Below are 24,632 nucleotides of genomic sequence, written 5' to 3' on the forward strand. Positions count from 1 at the left end.
TTTACAGAGACCATAGCGTGAATAACAAGTTTCCCTATTTCAACTTAGTGGTCTCCAAAAGGATAAACTGTACCCCCTAGACCTAGAAGATTGCTCTATTAGGCTTTGAACACTATTAGACTTTGAAACTTTTTTATTAATTCATCAGTGGAACTAATAAATGAGCAAAAGTAACAAGTGAAAGTTACGATGCTTCAAGAATACACAAGAGCACACATCAAAGGTGTTAATCGGCTTAAAGAGAGATAATGATATCAGTTTGTCACCTAGCACAGGTAAAACATGGTAGTGAGAGGATTGCAAATTAAATACCTGAAATACAGAAGGATTTCAGTTTGAGGAAGGTCTGTTTATTTAACTGTAATATTATTTTTACCTGCATTATTACACAGCATTACAAGTGTATCCTTATCATTAAGCTGAATTCACATGTTTTTTCTTAAGTTTTTAATTAAATCCTGGCACAAAAAATGGACCCTTAAAGCAGGGGTGCACAACATTTATTGGTCCAAGGGCTGCAATGCCATACTGAACCAATCCCAAGAGTAGCAAAATTGTAAGAGGCATTTATTTGAATACATCACCAGAACAATCATCAGTACATTAATACATCACCAAAACCAAGTTTTAAGTATTTGAGGAGGATTTGGAGAGATTCTGCTCCAAAAAAAATAGATAAGCATACACTAACTTACACTGAGATTTAGGAGCAGAAACTGAACAGAATCTCACCAAATTCTCTTCATAATCTCAAAATTCTATGTTTTGATGATCATTATTTTTAACATAGCCATGAAGTCTGTTTTGGATTGCTACATGTGTACAAGATCAGAACTATTGTAAGCATATGAATGCAGTACCAGAACCACCATTAGTAAATGAATGCAGAGCCAGAATTCCCGTCCGAACATGAATGCAGCGCCAGAGCCACCATCAGAACATGTACAGTATACAGCACCAAGCTTAGTACAGCAATGAATTCTATTGTTAGGTCAGCCCATATCTACTTTTATTGCTTGAACCTACAATTCCCTGTAACAATAGTAATGAGATGCTGGTAGATTTGCAGTGGTATGATACTCCTTTCATTTCATTATGATCACTTGCACAGTGCTCCTTGGGATGTTTACAGTTTTGGAAATCATTTTGTATCGAAATCCGGCTTTAAACTTTTCCACAACAGTATCACAGACCTGCCTGTTGTGTTCTTTGGTCTTCATGATGCTCTCTGTGCTTCAAACAGAACCCTGAGACTATCACAGAGCAAGTGCATTTATACAGAGACTTGATTACACACAGGTGGATTATATTTATCATCATTAGGCATTTAGGACAACATTGAATCATTCAGAGATCCACAATGAACTTCTGGAGTGAGTTTGCTGCACTAAAAGTAAAGGGGGCGAATAATATTGCATGCCCCACTTTTCAGTTTTTGATTTTCCACAAAAATTTTAAATAACCAATAAATTTGGTTCAACTTCATAATTGATTCTTCACCAAAAATTTAACATTTGTTATCTTTATGTTTGAAGCATGATATGTGGGAAAAGGTTGAAAAGTTCCAGGGAGTCGAATACTTTCGCAAGGCACTGTATACTATGCTCGTTTTCACAATTCCCATTAATAATCCAAATTGCCCCATAATTTGTCCTCATTGACCTATAATGTCCCTCATTGTCCCATAATGTTCCCCATTGCCCTATAATGGCCCCCTTAGTGACTTCTATTGCCCCATAATGTTCGGTATTGCTCTACAATGGCCCCCATAATGTTCACCATTGCTCCATAATGGCACCCATTTCTCCATAATGTCCCATGGAAAGTAACGCCAAACAAAAATACACATTTCATGTTCGGCTCCTTGTAGAGCCCTTATCAGCGCCCACTGTGTCCTCACCACTTCTGCAGCCTGGTACCAGCAGCAGTGTGATGACCTCAGTAATGTGCTGACCTTACAATGCCGATGCATGTCAGGGCTATGGTTCAAAAGTGTTGCACTGTTCCTGGTTCGCCGCTTCAGTGTTCAAATGTGTTCACGTCTGAAAGACGTGAATACATTTGAAGTTAGAAATGACAGTGTGCACTTTTTGGAGTAAATTTATCAAGACTGGTGTATCATACACCAGCCATAAATCATAACCCCCCTGGAAAAAGATGCAGAAATTTTGTTATCCGAACATGCTCGCATGCTATCCAAGTGCTCGAATACAGATGGGGAAAGGAATTAAAGGGGTTCTGTTGCCAAAGCAATTATGGTAAAATAGGTAGTAAATGAACAACATAAACATTTAAAGGGTGCCTTCACAGAGACTGAGGCTTGCTACTTCCAGTTCAGTTAAAAATTTCACTGACCGAGCATGTGGCACAATATCCCCACAGAAGCTGATAACAAATTTCACCGACAGAGCTTGTTTTCACATTTCCCCAGACAAACTGATTAAAAATTTCACATGCAGACAGTGGTGCACCATACCCCTGCAGGCAGGGTTGCAGAGTACATACAGCCAGTGGTGTATCTAGGGGGGGGGGCAGCCGGGGCATGTGCCCCGGGCACAGCCAGCAGGGCGACACAGTCGGGCCACCTAATGTGGCAGTCCGCAGTGTCTCCCCCGGCGGCTGCATTCTGCTGCCCCAGTCTGGGTGTCAGCTGTTCTCTATGCCAACTGTCAAGCTGACAGCCGGCACAGAGAAGCTGCAGAGCGTCGGCTCCCAACATGTGCGGAGATGGAGGGGGGCCCCTGCAGGGTGGCTGCGGCGGGCAGGGAGAAATCCCTGCAGCTCCGCTGCCTACAAGACAAAATAGCGGAGCTGCAGCGATCTGTCTTCCTGCCCGCACTTTCTCTCACACAGACGCGCCACTGGATGACGTCATCATTCAGCAGCCGGCTGTGTCAGAGGAAGGCGATGGAGATGCTGCGGCAGAGTGCGAGGAGAGGTGAGAGGAGTGTGTGTGTGTGTGTGTGGTGCACTGCGCTGCATGGGAATGTGCAGAAAAGTAAATGGTGTGTGTGTGTAGGGGAGGAGAGGGCAATGATGGGGCTGACGGGGAGAGAGTAATGGTCGGGGAGGAGAGGGCAATGATGGGGATGGTGGGGGAGGAGAGGGCAATGATGGGGCTGACGGGGAGAGAGCAATGATGGGGAGGAGAGGCCAATGATGGGGCTCACGGGGAGAGAGCAATGATGGGGATGGTGGGGGAGGAGGAAACAATGGATGTGGTGAAAAGGGCAATGATGGGATTGGGGGGAGGAAATGCTGGAGGTGGTGAAATGGGCAATGATGGGCGTGACAGAGAATGCAATGATGTAGGTGGTGAAGAGAGCAATGATGGGTTGGGGTAGAGGACAATAATATGTGCGTGGAAAATTTGAGTGGGGATAGGGGGATCTACAGTATTAAGTGTGGGGAGAATTTGCTGATGGGGCAATTTTTTATTCAGGAGCACTTTAAAGGGACTCTGTCACCTCCTCCAGCCGTTAGAAACTAAAAGAGCCACCTTGTGCAGCAGTAATGCTGCATTCTGACAAGGTGGCTCTTTTAGTTATTGGTGCAGTCAAAACAGAATTAAAGCGTTTTATAATTTTGCAAAAATACCTGTTTTTAGCCCTGGAGGCAGGTCTTAACCCCCCTGTTGCACACGCCACACTGCCGTCACTCAAGGCTTCTAAGGTGCCGGGCGCCGCCCCCTCCATGCTGTTTTCAAATCAAATCCGGCGCCTGCGCTATTTTGTTCTGCCTTGGGCAGGCGCAGTGAGCGCTGCCCGTCTGACCTCAGATGCAGTCTCGCAGACTGCCCCTGTGCGGCCACCCAGCTTGTGAATCCCAGCCCCACAATGTGTTATGTATTATGCATTATGCACAGTGCGGGTCTGGGATTCCTGGGCATGCTGTTGTGAATTTGGATTCTGGGCTCCCCCGGTGGCCGCTTGTGGTATTGGACTTGTCATCCTCTTTCCTGTTTCACCTGGTTCCATCAGTAGTGGGTGTCGCTATTTAAGCTCATTTCTCTGGTGGTTTCTTGCCGGTCAACAATGTTATCTGATGCCTCTCAGTGCTTGTTCCTGCTTCTAGACTACTACTAGATAAGTTGGACTTTTGTCCATGTTTTGTTTTGCCTATTTGTTCCAGTTCACAGCTGAAGTTTTGTTACTGTGTCTGGAAAGCTCTCGTTGATCAGGGATTGCTACTCTGGCGTTATGAGTTAATGCCAGAGTTTAAGGTAATCTCTGGATGGTGTTTTGTTAGTGTTTTTCTGCTGACCATGAAAGTATACTATCTGTCTTCTGCTATCTAGTAAGCGGACCTCAAATTTGCTAAGACTATTTTCCTGCTGCGTTTGTTGTTTCATCTGAACTCACCGTCATTATATGTGGGGGGCTACTGTCTTCTTTGGAATATTTCTCTAGAGGTGAGCCAGGTCTTATATTTCCCTCTGCTAGCTATTTAGGTCTTAGGCCAGAGCTGGGCATCTAGCGATAAATAGGAAATGCTACCTGGCTATTTCTAGTTGCGCGGCAGGCTTAGTTCATGGTCAGTATAGTTCCATCTTCCGAGAGCTTGTCCCTCTATAGGCTTGCTATGATCTCTGCCTGCAGAGATCATGACAGTTTGACCGGCCAATAAAGTGTTAAAGACCCAGGTTGAGAAAGGAGAGTTATAAGAAGTCTGCTGGAATTTTTTTTTTTTTTTTTTTTTCCTCCAGTCTGCCTTGCTGCAGTCTTTTTTCTCTCTCTCCTCCTAATCTCTGTATGGCTCTGTGTGCACCTGACAATAATGGATCTCCAGAGTGTAACTGCGGGTTTGAATAATCTCATCACGAAAGTACAAAATTTACAAGATTTTGTGGTACATGCTCCGGTATCTGAGCCGAGAATTCCTTTGCCGGAGTTCTTCACAGGGAATAGAGCTAGCTTCCAGAATTTCCGAAATAATTGTAAGCTTTATTTGTCCCTGAAGTCTCGTTCAGCTGGAGACCCTGCTCAGCAGGTTAGGATTGTGATTTCCTTGCTCAGGGGTGACCCTCAAGATTGGGCCTTCTCATTGCCAGCAGGGGATCCTGCGTTACGCGATGTGGATGCGTTTTTTCTGGCCTTGGGCTTGCTTTATGAGGAACCTCATTTGGAACTTCAGGCAGAAAAAACTTTGATGGCACTATCTCAGGGGCAAGACGAAGCTGAAGTTTTCTGCCAAAAATTCCGTAAATGGTCTGTGCTTACTCAGTGGAATGAGTGCGCCTTGGCGGCAACTTTCAGAGAAGGTCTCTCTGATGCCGTTAAGGATGTTATGGTGGGGTTCCCTGTGCCTGCAGGTCTGAATGAGTCCATGACAATGGCTATTCAGATTGATAGGCGTCTGCGGGAGCGCAAACCGGTGCACCATCTGGCGGTGTCTATGGAAAAGACGCCAGAAAGTATGCAGTGTGATAGAATTCTGTCCAGGAGCGAGCGACAGAATTTTAGACGGAAGAATGGATTGTGTTTCTATTGTGGGGATTCTACTCATGTTATATCAGCATGCTCTAGGCGTACAAAGAAGCTTGATAAGTCTGTTTCCATTGGCACCATTCAGTCTAAGTTTATTTTGTCTGTAACCCTGATTTGCTCTTTGTCATCCATTGCCACGGACGCCTATGTTGACTCTGGCGCCGCTCTGAGTCTTATGGATTGGTCCTTTGCCAATCGTTGTGGTTTTGATTTAGAGCCTTTGGAGACTCTTATTCCTCTGAAGGGGATTGACTCCACCCCATTGGCTAATAATAAACCACAATACTGGACACAAGTAACCATGCGTATCAATCCGGATCACCAGGAGATTATTCGTTTCCTGGTGCTGTATAATTTACATGACGATTTGGTACTGGGATTGCCATGGTTGCAGTCTCACAACCCAGTCTTGGACTGGAGAGCAATGTCTGTGTTGAGCTGGGGATGTAAGGGTATTCATGGGGACTTACCTTTGGTTTCTATTTCGTCGTCCATTCCCTCTGAAGTCCCTGAGTTCCTCTCTGATTATCAAGATGTCTTTGACGAACCCAAGCTTGGGTCGTTACCTCCGCACCGTGAGTGCGATTGTGCCATAGATTTGATACCGGGTTGTAAATATCCCAAGGGTCGTTTGTTTAATCTGTCTGTGCCGGAACATGCTGCTATGCGGGAATATATAAAGGAGTCTTTGGAAAAGGGACATATTCGTCCATCTTCTTCTCCCTTGGGAGCTGGGTTTTTCTTTGTCTCAAAAAAAGACGGCTCTTTGAGACCATGTATTGATTATCGGCTTCTGAATAAGATCACTGTTAAGTATCAATACCCATTGCCATTGCTTACTGATTTGTTTGCTCGTATAGAGGGTGCTAAGTGGTTCTCTAAAATTGATCTTCGTGGGGCGTATAATTTGGTGCGGATCAGGCAGGGGGATGAGTGGAAGACCGCATTTAATACGCCCGAGGGCCACTTTGAGTATTTGGTCATGCCTTTTGGTCTTTCTAATGCCCCTTCAGTTTTCCAGTCTTTTATGCATGATATTTTCCGCGATTTTCTGGATAAATTTATGATAATATATCTGGATGATATTCTGATTTTTTCTGATGACTGGGACTCTCATGTCCAGCAGGTCAGGAGAGTTTTTCAGGTTCTGCGGTCTAATTCTTTATGTGTGAAGGGGTCTAAGTGCGTTTTTGGGGTCCAGAAAATTTCCTTTTTGGGGTATATTTTTTCTCCCTCTTCCATTGAGATGGATCCCGTCAAGGTGCAAGCTATTTGTGACTGGACTCAGCCCTCCTCTCTTAAGGGTCTTCAGAGATTTTTGGGCTTTGCCAACTTTTACCGCCGATTTATTGCTGGTTTTTCGGATGTCGTTAAACCACTGACTGATTTGACCAGACAAGGCGCTGATGTTGCTAATTGGTCCCCTCATGCTGTAGAGGCCTTTCAGGAGCTTAAGCGCCGTTTTGCCTCTGCCCCTGTGTTGCGTCAGCCTGATGTGAATCTGCCTTTTCAGGTTGAGGTTGACGCTTCGGAGATCGGAGCTGGGGCAGTGTTGTCGCAGAAAGGTTCCGACTGCTCCGTCATTAGGCCTTGTGCCTTCTTTTCTCGCAAATTTTCGCCCGCAGAGCGGAATTATGATGTTGGGAATCGGGAGCTTTTGGCCATGAAGTGGGCGTTTGAGGAGTGGCGCCATTGGCTCGAGGGGGCTAGGCATCAGGTGGTGGTATTGACTGACCACAAAAATTTGATTTATCTTGAGACTGCCAGACGCCTGAATCCTAGACAGGCGCGCTGGTCTTTATTTTTTTCTCGCTTTAATTTTGTGGTGTCATACCTACCGGGTTCTAAGAATGTTAAGGCAGATGCCCTTTCTAGGAGTTTTGACCCGGACTCTCCTGGTAATTCTGAACCCACAGGTATCCTTAGGGAGGGAGTAATTTTGTCGGCCGTTTCTCCTGATCTGCGGCGGTCCTTGCAAGAGTTTCAGGCGGATAGACCGGATCGTTGTCCGCCTGATAGACTGTTTGTTCCGGATGATTGGACCAGCAGAGTCATCTCTGAGGTACATTCTTCTGCATTGGCAGGTCATCCCGGAATTTTTGGTACCAGGGATTTGGTGGCAAGATCCTTCTGGTGGCCTTCCCTGTCACGAGATGTGCGAGTCTTTGTGCAGTCATGTGACGTTTGTGCTCGGGCCAAGTCTTGTAGTTCTCGGGCTAGCGGACTGCTGTTGCCCTTGCCTATTCCTAAGAGGCCTTGGACACACATCTCGATGGATTTTATTTCAGATCTGCCTGTTTCCCAGAAGATGTCTGTCATCTGGGTGGTCTGTGACCGTTTCTCTAAAATGGTCCATTTGGTTCCTCTGCCCAAGTTGCCTTCTTCTTCTGAGTTGGTTCCTCTGTTTTTTCAGAATGTTGTCCGATTGCACGGTATTCCTGAGAATATTGTTTCTGACAGAGGTACCCAATTTGTGTCTAGATTTTGGCGGGCATTCTGTGCTAGGATGGGCATAGATTTGTCTTTTTCATCTGCTTTTCACCCTCAGACTAATGGCCAGACCGAGCGGACTAATCAGACCCTGGAGACATATCTGAGGTGTTTTGTCTCTGCTGACCAGGATGATTGGGTTGCTTTTTTGCCATTGGCAGAGTTCGCCCTCAATAATCGGGCCAGCTCTTCCACCTTGGTGTCCCCGTTTTTCTGTAATTCGGGGTTTCACCCTCGATTTTCCTCCGGTCAGGTGGAATCCTCGGATTGTCCTGGAGTGGATGCGGTGGTGGAGAGATTGCATCACATCTGGGGGCAGGTTATGGACAATTTGAAGTTGTCCCAGGAGAAGACTCAGCGTTTTGCCAACCGTCATCGTCGTGTTGGTTCTCGGCTTTGTGTTGGAGATTTGGTGTGGTTGTCTTCTCGTTTTGTCCCTATGAGGGTCTCTTCTCCTAAGTTTAAACCTCGGTTCATCGGCCCTTATAGAATATTGGAGATTCTTAATCCTGTTTCTTTCCGTTTGGACCTCCCTGCGTCCTTTTCCATTCATAACGTTTTTCATCGGTCGTTATTGCGCAGGTATGAGGTACCTGTGGTACCTTCAGTTGAGCCTCCTGCTCCGGTGTTGGTTGAGGGTGAGTTGGAGTACGTTGTGGAGAAAATTTTGGACTCTCGTGTTTCCAGACGGAGACTCCAGTATCTGGTCAACTGGAAGGGTTACGGCCAGGAGGATAATTCTTGGGTCAATGCATCTGATGTTCATGCTTCTGATCTTGTTCGTGCCTTCCATAGGGCTCATCCTGGTCGCCCTGGTGGATCTGGTGAGGGTTCGGTGCCCCCTCCTTGAGGGGGGGGTACTGTTGTGAATTTGGATTCTGGGCTCCCCCGGTGGCCGCTTGTGGTATTGGACTTGTCATCCTCTTTCCTGTTTCACCTGGTTCCATCAGTAGTGGGTGTCGCTATTTAAGCTCATTTCTCTGGTGGTTTCTTGCCGGTCAACAATGTTATCTGATGCCTCTCAGTGCTTGTTCCTGCTTCTAGACTACTACTAGATAAGTTGGACTTTTGTCCATGTTTTGTTTTGCCTATTTGTTCCAGTTCACAGCTGAAGTTTTGTTACTGTGTCTGGAAAGCTCTCGTTGATCAGGGATTGCTACTCTGGCGTTATGAGTTAATGCCAGAGTTTAAGGTAATCTCTGGATGGTGTTTTGTTAGTGTTTTTCTGCTGACCATGAAAGTATACTATCTGTCTTCTGCTATCTAGTAAGCGGACCTCAAATTTGCTAAGACTATTTTCCTGCTGCGTTTGTTGTTTCATCTGAACTCACCGTCATTATATGTGGGGGGCTACTGTCTTCTTTGGAATATTTCTCTAGAGGTGAGCCAGGTCTTATATTTCCCTCTGCTAGCTATTTAGGTCTTAGGCCAGAGCTGGGCATCTAGCGATAAATAGGAAATGCTACCTGGCTATTTCTAGTTGCGCGGCAGGCTTAGTTCATGGTCAGTATAGTTCCATCTTCCGAGAGCTTGTCCCTCTATAGGCTTGCTATGATCTCTGCCTGCAGAGATCATGACAGCATGCGCACTGCGTGTGTCAGCCACTCACCCAGGTCCCCCACCTTACAGCGTGTGTATCTTCAGCTGATCGGGACTACATCTGAGGTCAGACGGGCAGCGCTCACTGCGCCTGCCCCAGGCAGAACAAAACAGCGCAGGCGCCAGATTTGATTTGAAAACAGCGCAGAGCGGGCGGCGCCTGGTGCCGAAGAAGCCTTGAGTGACGGCAGTGTGGCGTGTGCAGCAGGGGGGTTAAGACCTGCCTCCAGGGCTAAAGACAGGTATTTTTGCAAAATTATAAAACGCTTTATTTCTGCTTTGACTGCACCAATAACTAAAAGAGCCACCTTGTCAGAATGCAGCATTACTGCTGAACAAGGTGGCTCTTTTAGTTTCTAACGGCTGGAGGGGGTGACAGAGTCCCTTTAATGACACTTGTATCTTTTAAGGGCATCATGTGGAGATTTTCTGCAAAAGAGCGGAGAAGATGGAAGTCTGCAGCGACGAGCTGTGGATGAGAAAACTCATCATGGGGTCTGGACAAGATGAAGAAGAAAAGAAGGAGAACGACTCCAGAGACGACGTCATCTATAAGGTACCAGGATGTAAATGTTATTCGTGATACTGACTTAGGCTAGTTTCACATTTGCGTTTAAATCCGCAGCGTTTAATCCGCATCCGCAAGTGGTGGAAAAAAAGCATATAAACTCGTACAAACGTGGCGTTTTTTAGACGCATGTGGTAACGCATGCGGTTAAAAAAATGCCGCGTTTGTACGCGTTTATGTGCATTTTTTTTCCTGCGTTTGCGTTTTTGGTGCGCATGATGAGAAATTCCACAAGAGAAAAATCAAGATAACCAGACACCGCCAATGGGACTACAGAGGGCGTGTATTATGGGATTTCTTTATATAGACCCCTGAACAGCTTTAATCTTCATATTTTGCTCCTGTATCCTGTGTCATGATGGATCTTCGCATGGAGAGCTTTTATTTCAACCTGGATTTAAGCATCAAGCTGTTTCTTGCCTGTGCGTTTGCTTGGGAGCAAGACAGAAATTGCAAAAGATGGAGAAGGAGACAACGTAGGCGTTTTTGGAGACACCCCATTATCGAACTACTTGAGAGCCATGGAGCCTATCACACGCTGTATGGTGAGCTTAATGCCAACCTGGAGAAATTCCATGAATATACAAGGATGTCGCAAGACTTGTTCCAGGATTTGCTTGTTCGTGTCCAAGGAGCCATACGGAGACAGGACACCCAGCTCCGTAGAGCGATTCCACCGGAGGAACGTCTGCTGGTTACATTAAGGTACGTTCCAAATCTAAAACAATGACAGTCCAAATTTTGTGTTTTCTGACATGTATGTTTTGGGTATTTTCCTTTCTTTCTTTTTTTGGGTTTCTTTTTCTTACAGATTTCTGGCAACCGGAGAGAGTTTATCATCCCTCCACTTCCAATACCGGCTTGGAATATCCACCCTGTCTGGAATAGTTGAGGACACCTGTCGGGCTTTGTGGAATGTATTCCGGGATGAGTTTATACCCCTACCCACCGTCAACATGTGGCTTGAAATTTCAGAAAAATTCGGGAGTGTGTGTGATTTCCCTAACTGTTTAGGAGAGGTGGATGGAAAGCACATCCGCATTATCAAACTTGCCAGAACAGGATCGGAGTATTTCAACTATAAAAAATATTTTCTGTTGTGCTCATGGCAATAGCTGATGCGAACTGTCGCTTCATCACCGTGGACATTGGAGCTTTTGGCCGTTGCAACGATTCCCAGACTTTCAAGAACTCGGATATGGGCCGCCGTGTGTATGGCAAAAATTTCAATTTTCCCCCGCCACAACCTCTCCCCAACACTCAAGGTCCACCGATGCCATTTGTTATGGTTGGGGATGAGGCCTTTCAGATGTATGAAAACCTACTGAAGCCCTATTCCAGTCAGGACTTGATCCACACTAGAAGGATCTTTAATTACAGACTGATCAGGGCCCGAAGAACAGAAGAGTGTACCCTTTGGCATTCTGGTCTCTAAATGGCGCATTCTTGCATCAGCCATAAATCTAAAAGTGGAAACAGTCGACGAGGTGGTCAAAGCCTGTGTGGTTCTACACAATTATATAATGGCTAAGGAGCAACCCAACATTGAACTGGATGAACCAATTGCACACCCACTGCCTGATTTCCAGCATCACCCGCTGCGGTCAACTGCAGCAGTTGGTCACATGTGGGACCAATTTGCTGCCTTTTTTGATTCAGATATTGGACGTGTGTCATGGCAGGACAATGTTGTATAAATGTCTTGTTGTTGTCATGGGAAGCCTAGGTGGGCAAGAGCTAATAACCCGGGCCCCTGCAATTTCCCTCAGACTAGGGAAATCCTGACTGACCCTCTACTGTTATGACCTTGGAGCCGCATGAGACTTTCTCTGGAGTAGGTGGAACCTGTACTGACCGCAAACCCTAAACTGACACCGCAGCTAGAAGTAGCCGTGGGGTGTACCTAACACATCCTAGACACCTCGACACAGCCGGAGGACTAAATACCCCTATAGATAAAAATTTGAATTCTATCCTGCCTCAGAGCAGAACCCCAAAGGATAGACAGCCCCCCAAAAATATTGACTGTGAGTATTAGAGGAAAGACACACGCAGGCAGAAAACAGGATTTAGCAAAAGAGGCCACTCTAGCTAAATAGAAAAGGATAGGACAGAATACTAAGCGGTCAGTATTAAAACCCTAAAAATATCCACAGCAGATAATACAAAATTCCACCATCTAACTAAAGACATGGAATGTAAATCTGCATCTCCTGAGAATCCAACTTGACTGAAAAAATCCAAACACAGTCTAAGCTGGACAAGAAAAAACAATGAATAGCACTGAATTGTAAAGCACACATCATGTGTGCTGCAGAAACAAAAACCAGACACTTATCTTAGCTGATTTGGCAGCAGGGCAGGAGGAACCAGACAGAGATGCAAAACCTCTAAGAACAATGGACAACTGGCAATGACTAATGAATCCTGCACACCTAAATACCCCAGTCAGAGCTGCAATCAGCAGGGACACCTGCCCAGGATTGCAACCCAGGGACAACTGCATTACCACCAACAACCACCGGAGGGAGCCCAAGAGCAGAATTCACAACACTCTACCTAGAAAACTACTTCCCGAAGGAAAAACGATGTACTAGTCCATTAGTAAAAATTACAAAACTTTATTCAAGATATAAAATTACATGAAAAGATATTCACCAGGTGTTAGTCAGTTATTAATCTCTAACAGTGTAATACCAGGGGTCCCACCCCCACCGGTTACCCAACACTTGTATCAACCTGCAGCTATTCTGCTTACTATCAAAGGGTTACAACAGCAGATATATCTGCACCCATAACCTACTATATGTGCCACTATAAGGCTCAGAACAACAGTGCTGTCAACTATATCCTTCCATGAGGCATTGTACAGCAACACTGTTGATAACTTAGATACCCGCTTGCACCACTACAAGGTATAGCTTAATATCAAAATATCACACGGATATTCGTATTTTTATTTTATTTAATTACATATATCGGTGCAGAACATATAAATCTATTAAGGTATCAGAGGATATCCTCCAGATCTTATTACCTGCCACCTAGGTGACTATTAGAATAATCCTCTGTATTCTAAGCCTCATATACGGACCCATCAGTATATACTTACATAATAAAAAGTGCGCAGCAGGTACGGGGAACCAGGGGGGGTGAGCGCCCGCCCCAACGCGCGTTTCGGTCCGTCCTTCGTCAGGGGGCACTCACCTCCCCGGGTCCCGTGCATTAAATACCCCAAACTCTCCCGCCGCTATCAATGCCATACTGCGGCGTACTTCCGGATGTGACCGCACCACCGGAAATGACGCGCGCGTCTCCATAGTCACCACAACGCCAAGGAGCATGGGCGTCACACAGCCCCGCACATGCGCGGTACCATGTATTGACACCGAGTGCTCCCGGGCGGCAGCAGAGACCATGGGACCGCGCGTCAGGTGGTAAGGTGTAAATCCATATAAACGGTTTATATCCATATATTCTCATATCATAATGTGCCTTTACATATTATCAATATTTATTTATTTGTCCATTATATTAAACTAAAGCAACCAAATACCACATTACATATACAATAGATCATAGCCAATTTAAAGGGATAGTAGTCCATATAAACATAATGTTTTCTTGTCACATGGGAGATGAGGGGATCAAAAAGGTGCCAATGTATCCATCCATCCATCACTTTGAGGAAATAACGTGTTATATTGCACCTACAAAACTGCACGGAACAACAGGAGAGTAATGAATATCAAAATTAATACACACAGTTAAAACTAAAATTAAAATAAGTTAAAAACAAACTATTAACAGAATTAAGAACCTCCTCGGTAAGATGTTCAGACAGACTTTATATAAATGGGGCATAGCTCAGATTTTCGTTCAATCCAGATGGATGTAGCGTTCCCAACGTCCAGATCCATCTGGATTCTAACTGCGCTAATTTCTTAGGAGTATCACCTCTACGGATTCCCAGTTCCACCATGTCAATACCCCTCACCTTTAAAAGTCTACCATCACAGCCATGATGTTCTTTAAAATGGCGTGGTATCGTTTTTAGGGTGGATGTGTCCTCACAGGTGGCAACAGCGGCAATGCCCCGCACGTGCTCTCTCACCCGCACTTTCATCTGCCTAGTTGTCAGACCGATATATATTTTGGTTCAGGGACACGTCGCGTAGTATATCACGTTTTTACTCAAACATGTGATCTTTCTCTTAATGTTGTATACTCGAGTGTCACCAGCATCAGTAAAAATATTACAACGTTCTATATTTGGGCACGCCACGCAGCGACCACAGGGGACACATCCACCCACTGCCACTGTATCCAAGAATGTTCTTGGTCTATTATCCTCATAGTGGCTGCGGACCAATATATCTCGGAGGTTGCGTGACCTCCTGGCAGTGATGGCCGCCCTCTCAGGTAGGTATCTGGCTAGGACTGGATCAGCCCTAAGTATATGCCATGATCTTTCAAAGATTCTTTTAAGCATGGAAAACTGGGAATTATAGCTAGTTACAAATCGGACTATATCGCTATTTTCTCTCCTGCTATTTTTATACAGAAGATCATCCCTAGAGGCATGTCGTGCTCTGTTAAATGCACGCTTAATCATCCTCCCACTATAACCCCTGTCCTTAAGTCTAATTCTAAGATCTTCTGCTTGTATCAGAAAATCACGTTCGGTGGAACATAATCTACGCAACCGTAGAAACTGTCCAGTTGGTACGGAACGTATGATGTGATTAGGATGTGCGGAGGAGGCATGCAGTAACATGTTGGTTGCCGTTTTTTTACGGAAAATATTAGTTAGTATCTCATCATTGGTACCCCTCCACAGTTTGACGTTGAGAAACTTAATCTCCTCCCCACTCGCGCAGAATGTGAGAAAGATGTTACGATCGTTGCTATTCAGGTGAGTAAAAAATATTTTTAAATCTGCCGTTGAGCCCTGCCAGATCAACAGTACATCATCAATGTACCGCGTCCAGGAAAGGACGCGGCACATTGACTCACACGGATCCAACAGGAAGAGGTCCCTCTCCCACAGCCCCAGGAACAGGCCTGCATAGGCGGGCGCAAAGGACGCCCCCATGGCCGTTCCCTGGAGCTGCAGGAAGAAGGACCCCTTAAAAACAAAAAAATTATGCTGAAGTGCAAATTCCAACAATTGCAGCACTAACATCCTAATCCCTTGCGGGAGTGTTGATGTCCCCAAGAAGAAGTCCACAGCTTTGAGACCGTCCACATGGCGTATGCTGGTGTACAGCGATTCTACGTCAGCTGTCACCAGCATCGCGTCCCTCTCAAGATGTAATCCATCAACCCTGCGGAGGAGCTCCCCAGTGTCCTTTAAGAAAGAGGGCAGCTCCTCTACTAAGGGTTGTAATTTAGAGTCTATCCATTGATTAACTTTTTCCAGGTAATTCCCTGTCCCAGAAATAATAGGCCGTCCGGGAGGCCACTGCGCGTCCTTATGAATCTTAGGCAACATGTAAAATGTTGCTATGGTAGGTTCTGCAACCATCAGCGCCTCAGCCAATTCCTTGGTAATGATGTCGTCCAATTGGGCTTTTTTTATGATGGCTGCTAGCTGGTTAGTGTAGGCGGACAAGGGGTTAAATGTCAACTTTTTGTAGCATATTTTGTTATTTAGCTGACGAAATGCCTCTTTCTCATATTCTGTTCTAGGCCAGATAACAATATTACCCCCCTTGTCCGCCGGTTTAATTATGACCTCCTCAAGATTACTAAGGATGCGCAGCCGCCCCCTCTCCTCTACGGTCAAATTATCCCGATAAATATGTCGGGGGATGTCCATAATTTCTCTACTTACAATTTGTACAAAAAGATCAACATTGGGACATGAAGAAAGGGGCAGGAATTTCCTGGAACGAGGTCTGATAGAGGGGGGAATCTTACCTCCCTCCGTGGTGTTAGTCTCAATGGATAGATCTTCTAGGACGCGTAATGCTGTCTGTTCTTCTTCTGTGGGAAATAATTGAAATAATTTAGGATCAAAGAAATAACGCTTGAACAGCAAGGATCGTGCAAACAATTGAACATCTTTTATCACCGCAAATGTATCGATCAGTGCTGCTGGTGAGAAAGATAGTCCCTTATTGAGAAGAGTGAAGGCCCCGTCTCACATAGCGATTTACCAACGATCACGACCAGCGATATGACCTGGCCGTGATCGTTGGTAAGTCGTTGTGTGGTCGCTGGGGAGCTGTCACACAGACAGCTCTCTCCAGCGACCAACGATCAGGGGAACGACTTCGGCATCATTGAAACTGTCTTCAACGATGCCGAAGTCCCCCTGCAGCACCCGGGTAACCAGGGTAAACATCGGGTTACTAAGCGCAGGGCCGCGCTTAGTAACCCGATGTTTACCCTGGTTACCAGCGTAAATGTAAAAAATAACAAACAGTACATACTCGCCTTCTGATGTCCGTCAGGTCCCTTGCCGTCTGCTTCCTGCTCTGAGTGCCGTACAGTGAGAGCGCAGCACAGCGGTGACGTCACTGCTGTGCTGCGCTCTCACTGTACGGCACTCAGAGCAGGAAGCAGACGGCAAGGGACCTGACGGACATCAGAAGGCGAGTATGTACTGTTTGTTATTTTTTACATTTACGCTGGTAACCAGGGTAAACATCGGGTTACTAAACGCGGCCCTGCGCTTAGTAACCCGATGTTTACCCTGGTTACCAGTGAAGACATCGCTGGATCGGTGTCACACACACCGATTCAGCGCTGTCAGTGGGACCTCAACGACCAAAAAAAGGTCCAGGCCATTCTGACACGACCAGCGATCTCACAGCAGGGGCCTGATCGCTGGTACGTGTCACACATAGCGAGATCGCTACTGAGGTCGCTGTTGCGTCACAAAACTTGTGACTCAGCAGCGATCTCGCTAGCGATCTCGCTATGTGAGACAGGGCCTTGAGATCTGGCGGTGTAAACTCAATATCACTCAAGTTGATTACCTTATTCTCATATCTTTTTCTCTCCGGTGATCTATTATTCCCTCTATATGGATGGAAATTTAGATCTTTCAGCCTCCTTGATCCTGATCGAGTGGACATTGATGAGCCCGACGCCTCTGACTGGTCACTCGATGAGACAGATGACCCCAACTCATTACCGCTCACTCGTGGTCCCTGAGACATACTCTTTCTCCACGCATATACGGAATTGTTCTGATAATCACGCAAATCACGATTGAACTTAGTCAATTGTGTTGCATGGATTTTTTTCACTGTTGTATCAGTGATTTTATCCAGCTGTACCTCAAAACTATGCAATTTTTCTTGTGACCACTTATTTTTAAGAGCCTCCTCTGTGCTCTTAATAGTTGTCTCTAATTTGGTGATAGTCGCCATATTCAGGTCACTCAGTAATTGCATGAAAATGTTAGAACAGGTGCTGCATGCCTCCTCCCATTTTTCCACAAAGTCCGAATCATCGACAGGGAATGTGGGGATAACGCGTACACGCAATCCCCTAGGGATGATCTTCTTTGCAATATATTTGTTAAGAAATGCTCTATTCCACCACAATTTGGTCCTCTTAATGACCATATTTTGTAGTATTCGGGCCTGCTCCTCACACTCTTGATCGTCTGTCTGAAGAGTTGTCACATCATCATTACTGAACACCTGGTCAATCTGGGTAAGCCAAGCCTTTTCTTTGGCTTTAAAGTCCATGCTATCTGGAAAATCTGTGCAAAACACAGCAAATGTTACGTAAATCGCCAACAAACAACAATACCACATAATTAGGGAGAGGGAGAAGTTATACAGTCATCTAATATATAAAGCTGAATGTGTGTATGTGTGTGTGTGTGTGTGTGTGTGTGTGTGTGTGTGTATGTCTGGGATTGGCATCTGAACCGTCGCAGCTACAGCCACAAAATTTTGCACAGTCACACGTCTGGACCCCGAGAGCGTCATAGGCTATGTTGTGAGGTGAAATTTTAACCCCGCGCTTTCCAATTCACCAAACAATTTTTCCCCTATCTACATAATAGGGAAAAAATGAAAGGAAAAGTGTTGGAGGCAAATTAACAGCTGCCAGATGTGAACAAGGGGGACTTAAAGAATGAGAGCGATGGCGCCAAAGAGTATATACTGTACAGTTGCTAAGGAGGGGCCCCGACATGGGATAATCACCACACCACCACGGGGATATGAACACACACACAAAATGCGCCACACACTACCACGTGCTCGAACACATATACGACCCTCAGCGCACATTTTACCACACATACACCAACCTCGCCACATAAAAGTCGAAACACAAAAGTCGCCGCTCAAAACTCGCCACGCGCAAAACTCTCCACATGCAAAACTCGCCACACGTGCAAAACTCACCTCATGGAAAACTCGCCACACGCAAAACTTGCACACGCAGAAAAATTGCCACATGCACAAAAGTTGCAACACATGCAAAAGTTGCCTCACACAAAACTTGCACATACTCAAAAAGCACCACACATAAAACTCGCCATGCGCAAAACTCGCCATGCGCAAAACTTGCTGCACACAACTTGCTACACTAACCTGTCACATGCAACTCGACACACAAAAAGTTGCTACACGCATGTCGCCACACAAAACTCATCTCACAAAAGTCGCTACATGCATGTCGCCACATGCAACTCAACACACACAACTTGACACACGAAACTCGCCCTAAAACACACACAAGTCTGGTATTATCCTTCAAAAATAAAAATCTGGTTAATAAGCAGACAAACTACAAGAGCAACAAATGTACCATATAGCAATCCGGCAGCTGTCAGTCACATGACCTGTCTATTATGTGTATGTGTGAGCTAATATATACTGCTGATTTATCAGGCTGCCAATTTAGCTTACAAATACTGAGGTAAAAATACTGACCAAATAACGTGTGAACGAGGTCTAATACAGGAGGAGATGACATACAGATATATACTATATACAGGAGGAGATGACACACAGGTATATACTATTTACAGGGGAGATCACACACAGGTATATACTATATACAGGAGGAGATGACACACAGATATATACTATATACAGGAGAGATGACACACAGGTATATACTATATAGAGGAGGAGATGACATACAGGTACATACTACATACAGGAGGAGATGACATACAGGTATATACTATATACAGGAGGAGATGACACACAGGTATATACTATATACAGGAGCAGATTACCTACAGGTATATAGTATATACAGGAGGAGATGACATACAGGTATATGCTATGTATAGGAGGAGATGACACACAGATATATACTATATATAGGTGAGATGACACACAGGTATATACTATATACAGGAGGAGATTACATACAGATATATACTATATATAGGAGGAGATGACATACAGGTATATACTATATACAGGGGAGATGACACACAGCAGGTATATACTATATACAGGGGAGATGACATACAGGTATATACTATATACAGGAGATGACATACAGGTGTATACTATATATAAGGGAGATGACAAACGTATATACTGAGGTGAAAATGAGAGGTGTGAGGTGAAAATGAAAAGGTGTGAGTGCAAAATGAGAGGAGTGAGGGAAAATAGTGGAGTGATCGGAAAATGACAGATGTGAGGTCGAAATGACAAGTGTTAGGGGGGAAAATAAGAGGAGTGAAGGGGAAAATGAGAGGTGTGAGGGAGAAAATGAGAGATGTGAGGGGGAAAATGAAAGATGTGATGGGGAAAATGAGAGGCGTGATGGGAAAATAAGAGAAGTGAGGTGCTATAACTAACCACAGATATTTACTATGCCCAGGCAACGCCGGGCTCTTCAGCTAGTATTATATATAAATGTATTAATACATCAACCCGCCCCTTGTGGAAACCTTTATATTAAGGACACATCCATAAACATAGAAAACTACTTCCCGAAGGAAAAACGATGTACTAGTCCATTAGTAAAAATTACAAAACTTTATTCAAGATATAAAATTACATGAAAAGATATTCACCAGGTGTTAGTCAGTTATTAATCTCGAACAGTGTAATACCAGGGGTCCCACCCCCACCGGTTACCCCACACTTGTATCAACCTGCAGCTATTCTGCTTACTATCAAAGGGTTACAACAGCAGATATATCTGCACCCATAACCTACTATATGTGCCACTATAAGGCTCAGAACAACAGTGCTGTCAACTATATCCTTCCATGAGGCATTGTACAGCAACACTGTTGATAACTTAGATACCCGCTTGCACCACTACAAGGTATAGCTTAATATCAAAATATCACACGGATATTCGTATTTTTATTTTATTTAATTACATATATCGGTGCAGAACATATAAATCTATTAAGGTATCAGAGGATATCCTGCAGATCTTATTACCTGCCACCTAGGTGACTATTAGAATAATCCTCTCTATTCTAAGCCTCATATACGGACCCATCAGTATATACTTACATATTAAAAAGTGCGCAGCAGGTACGGGGAACCAGGGGGGGTGAGCGCCCGCCCCAACGCGCGTTTCGGTCCGTCCTTCGTCAGGGGGCACTCACCTCCCCGGGTCCCGTGCATTAAATACCCCAAACTCTCCCGCCGCTACCAATGCCATACTGCGGTGTACTTCCGGATGTGACCGCACCACTGGAAATGACGCGCGCGTCTCCATAGTCACCACAACGCCAAGGAGCATCGGCGTCACACAGCCCCGCGCATGCGTGGCACTGTGTATTGACACTGAGTGCTCCCGGGCTAAGGAGCAACCCAACATTGAACTGGATGAACCAGTTGCACACCCACTGCCTGATTTCCAGCATCACCCGCTGCGGTCAACTGCAGCAGTTGGTCACATGTGGGACCAATTTGCTGCCTTTTTTGATTCAGATATTGGACGTGTGTCATGTCAGGACAATGTTGTGTAAATGTCTTGTTGTTGTCACGGGAAGCCTAGGTGGGCAAGAGCTAATAACCCGGGCCCCTGCAATTTCCCTCAGACTAGGGAAATCCTGACTGACCCTCTACCTAGAGTTTACACTGATGGTGTGCATGTCTAGGCCTCCACCCTCACCCTATCTCCTGTTTCAACCCTAGGCTGAAACCACAACCCACCACCCAGTGAAGAGATAATACACCAATACCCACAGTAGGCACAGACAAGGATAACGGAAAATATACACCACGCCGCAGTCACGCAGGAATACACTATAAATGCGCAGGGCAAAACAAATACAAATATAGGAAGGAGTAAATAAGACAAAGGGAAATACACCACCAGATACGATACTCCAACTCCAAGCTCACCACTCCAGACCGAGATAACCAAGCACTAGACAGAAGCTATAATCGGCGATGCCCAATGTTCAGAAGAACTACTTAAAGGCAGTGGGCGTGGCCCAGCTTCCAATCCGAGCACCAGCTAAATTAACCCCGGACCAGCTAGATAAAATCTAGCCGACGCCACTGAGCACATAGTGGACAAAAGCGGAATTACCGCTGTCTGTCGAACGCCCTGGTATGAACAGCGTCCGACATGACAGTTGTAATTTGATCTGTATCAGTAATTTTCTGCAATGATAATAATATTTCTCATTAATAAACTTTAGTTTTGGTTGTGTTGACCGTGTCTCCTATGTTTTTCCTCTACAAACCAAGGCTGTCCTAAAACTAGCAGTATTTGGTCTGTATTTAATATCAGTATTTGTAATCCAAAACCAGGAGTGGGTGATAAAGGCAGAGGTGCTAGTTAATATGTTAATATCATAATTTACCTCTAATTGTTCCACTCCTTGTTTTGGCTTACAAATACTGATATAAAACACTGGCCACATACTGCTAGTGTTATGGCAGCCATGTTGCTTTATTGGTAAGCTTGTTGACGTCATTGCGTCATGATTCTGTTCTGCTGTATCCATTGGACACAGACAGAAGAGACAATGACTGTCACACTAAAGAGATCTATACTCATGAAGTCAGGTGTCAGAAATAATGAATTCATGATGCACATATAACAGCTTCATGAATTCACTATTTCTGACACCTGTGCAGGTGAGCATAGATATGCCGTGTGTGATCACCATCGTCCCTTCAATTTGTGTGTAATAGATTATGTACAAAGAAGAGAAAATGGAGGTTATACAAGGCAGTTCTCTACTCACCAGGTTAGGTGTTCTAACTAATGAGTTTTTTGACACCTGACCTGTTCAGTAGAGTTCTGCACTGTATGTCCGCCATTTTCTCTTCTGACTGCAACACTAGTCACAGACAAAGCAGAAAGAAGAGATTATGGAGATAATACAAGTATACATTTTTTTGGCCCACCTCATATCTCTATACTAAAGACACTCAAAACTGCAGTCTTTTTTTTTTTATAACTACTGGAGATATGATGTGGCCAAAAAATAAAGTGTGTGGCGAAGTTTCTTATTTGGCGCACGGTGTGTGTTGCCGGCGGCGGAAGACACAATAAACCAAACATAATTGGGGCAAATCAATTTTTTTTTATTTTTTAACAACCAAAATATTTATTTAACTGCGCCGGCTTGGGGTAGAGTGATGTAAACGGGGGGTGTGAAGCACTGAGGCCTGCCTAACCGTGGACGACGCAGAGGTGGCAGGAGAAGGGGCAATGAAACTAGTAGGGTCTGGAAGTTCGGGGATGGGGCTTGACACATGAGAGGCTTGAGACGCACTGGAAGGGTGACACAAACCTGACATTACAAACACATTGGGAGGTGAAGCAGGAGGAATACTAAGAGTCCTCTGTTTTTTGTTTGTTTGTTTTTTGGGGTTTGCCGGGTTCTGGGAAGCCTTGGAGGGCTCATATGGCGTGACGTAGTGCTGGGTGACCTGTCAGGGTCCGGCTGCACCATGACAGAGTCCATAGTGCTCGTAGAGCGGGCAGCCATGCCAGAGTCCATAGTGCTCGTAGAGCATGCAGCCATGCCAGAGTCCATAGTGCTCATAGAACTTGCAGCCATGCCAGAGTCCATAGCGCTTGTAGAGCGTTAGGCCATGCCAAGGTCCTGCTGCATCGTGGTGGTGGCAGTACGCAAGGCCATGCCAGAGTCCTGCTGCATCGTGGTGGTGGTATGGAAGGCCATGCCAGGGTCCTGCTGCATCATGGTGGTGGCGGTACGGAAGGCCATGCCAGGGTCCTGCTGCATCATGGTGGTGGCAGTACGGAAGGCCATGCCAGGGTCCTGCTGCATCATAGTGTCAGTGGAGGAGGTCCAAGCAGGAGCAGCGGTTGTCATGGTGGTGGCGGTGGGATGTCCAACTGCACTCGGCATGGTGGTGGTGCTGTAGTGGTGTCCGGCAGTGCTAGGAATTGAGCTGGCCATGCAGTGGTATGCAGCAGAGGTCGGCATTGAGGTTAATCATGACAGTGAAGGCACAGGTGGATATGCCGACACTGTCTGCTGGAAATACCGACTCTGCTGCATAGCCTGCACGTAAGCAGCATTGTAGGCCTGCATGACACTCAGCTGGAGATCAGGAGTAAAGTGTTCCGACATGCCCTGCTCAATTTGGTTAAAAAAATGATGTGCTGGCCTCTGGAGATCGGCTTTCACTTGGTCAAGGCTTTTGTTGACCTCCTGGATACGTGCATTCAAGAGGTTATGTGAAATATCCATTCAGTCACTCAAAGCCTTGATTGCGTCGTCTAAAACTGAGCTCAAGTGCAAAAACTCGGGCATGAGTGACCTGTCTGATGCCCTCTGCCGCTGCTGGGAGGAGCCCCCCAAAAAAGGGGCAGTGGAAGAGGACTGTGAAAGGGGAAGACCTGATGGACCAGCTCCCTGGTCTCCAGTTAGTGTGGAAGGCCCACTTGCTGCAGCACTGCTGGATGGCTGGGATGGGTCCGTGGCTGTCGGATGAAGGACCACTCCAGAACCTGGGCCAACAGTTGTGCTCCATGTGCTGTGAAAAAAGGAAAAAGAAAATTAATACCAAAAATTAACCAGACGCAAAATCCTGTGGAATAGAAAAATACAGATTATGGCAATACAATACAACCTAATGCACGTGATAAATACTTACGTTCTCTGGGCAAGGACCGGTCTTAAAAATGCCAGAACTCGATAATATTTATATATTCTGATCCTTGCTCCTGAACCACTGGGAACACGGCTCTCTTGACGCAGGTCCTTGTTGAAGCGGTCCTTCATCGAACGCCAACGTGTTTTGACTTTGGCCACTGTTAAAAAAACCCCATTATGGTCAGAAAAAGGACTTTTGGCCGTGCTCACACAACTGTGTGTGATGACAGAAACTCCTGAGAGTTTCTTTCATCACACACAGTCGAGTGAGCACGGCCAAGGTCTCGGCTGCTTCACACTGCAGTGCAATACTTACCAAATGCATTTCGGACCCAAGTCGGGGCATTGTCCCAGCCATCCCACATCTCTTTGGCCACCTCATTCCATAGACGCCGGATCGTGACATTGTTTGAGTGCAGTGTATCCCGGGTGTCCCACAACGGGA

This window comes from Ranitomeya variabilis, chromosome 2, assembly GCF_051348905.1.
Source record: "Ranitomeya variabilis isolate aRanVar5 chromosome 2, aRanVar5.hap1, whole genome shotgun sequence".
Taxonomy (NCBI): domain Eukaryota; kingdom Metazoa; phylum Chordata; class Amphibia; order Anura; family Dendrobatidae; genus Ranitomeya; species Ranitomeya variabilis.